Consider the following 1,117-nt stretch of genomic DNA (forward strand, 5'->3'; position numbering starts at 1 on the left):
TTGGTTGGCTGCTAACACTCATTGCAATAGACCTTGCTTTGAAGGTCTAAAATGGTGTGGTGTTTTTGTATATACATGCTGGTACATATGGAAATGGCGCAACATGGCAGTTTTTGATAGTAACTACTACCCTCTTTCAATTTCTAGCAAAATCATTTTAGATGCTGCTAATGATTGGAAGAATGCTAATATTGGTTCTGTTGCCAGTCGTAGAACTTCTACTATATTTTTATCTTGGTCTAAACCTCCTGACCACTACTTTAAACTTAATGTTGATGGAGCTAGGGGACGAAATGGACTTATTGGTGCAGGAGGGGTTTTGACGGATCACAGTGGTACTTGGATTTCTGGCTTTTCTGCTAGTCTTGGTAACGGATCTATTTTACAAGCTGAGGCTTGGGGGCTCTTACTTGGTCTACAATTGGCTAGCAAAAATCGCTGCCAACATCTTATTGTTGAATGTGACTCTGAGGTTTTAGTGAACTTAATCAACAATGGGGTTAATGACCTACATCCTCTTCGGTCTTATGTAGCTGCCAATTTTTGTAGGGAGTGGCAGGGACAGTTCTTGAGTTGTGACATTCGACATGTTTATCGAGAAATAAACTTGGTTGCTGATTTGCTGTCTAAAGATGGTGTTGGTGTTGATCTTGGAGTGCATTTCACGGAGTAACCTCCTCCGCAAGTTATCAATGCATTGCTTGATGATTTGTGTGCTGGTCCTAGATCTAGGACTGTAATTTGTGATCTTTAGTTGTTTGTTTTTTTTTTCGGGCCTTTTGGCCCCCATCTATCCAAAAAAAAAACCATGACCCACCCTCACGCGCTACATCAATATTAAGTCATGCAAGGCTACCTGAAAGCAACCTAAATGCACTACCCTAGGATGAAGCTCCAGTAACCAAGACAATGTCAGGGGTATGGACCAAAGTCCGCCCTAACTTATTCATAAAAGCCCAGGACCACCCCACGCAGTGGGCGTATCCCTGGGTTCAAGTTAAAAATAGACAAACAAAACAAATTTCAATTACAAAAGTTTGCCAACTTCATAAATAAATGCTTCTAGAGCTGGAGAATGGAGATGCCTTAGAACATAGCCAACATAGCACAAGTTCCA

The sequence above is a fragment of the Rosa chinensis genome, chromosome 2 (assembly GCF_002994745.2).
Source record: "Rosa chinensis cultivar Old Blush chromosome 2, RchiOBHm-V2, whole genome shotgun sequence".
NCBI lineage: Eukaryota > Viridiplantae > Streptophyta > Magnoliopsida > Rosales > Rosaceae > Rosa > Rosa chinensis.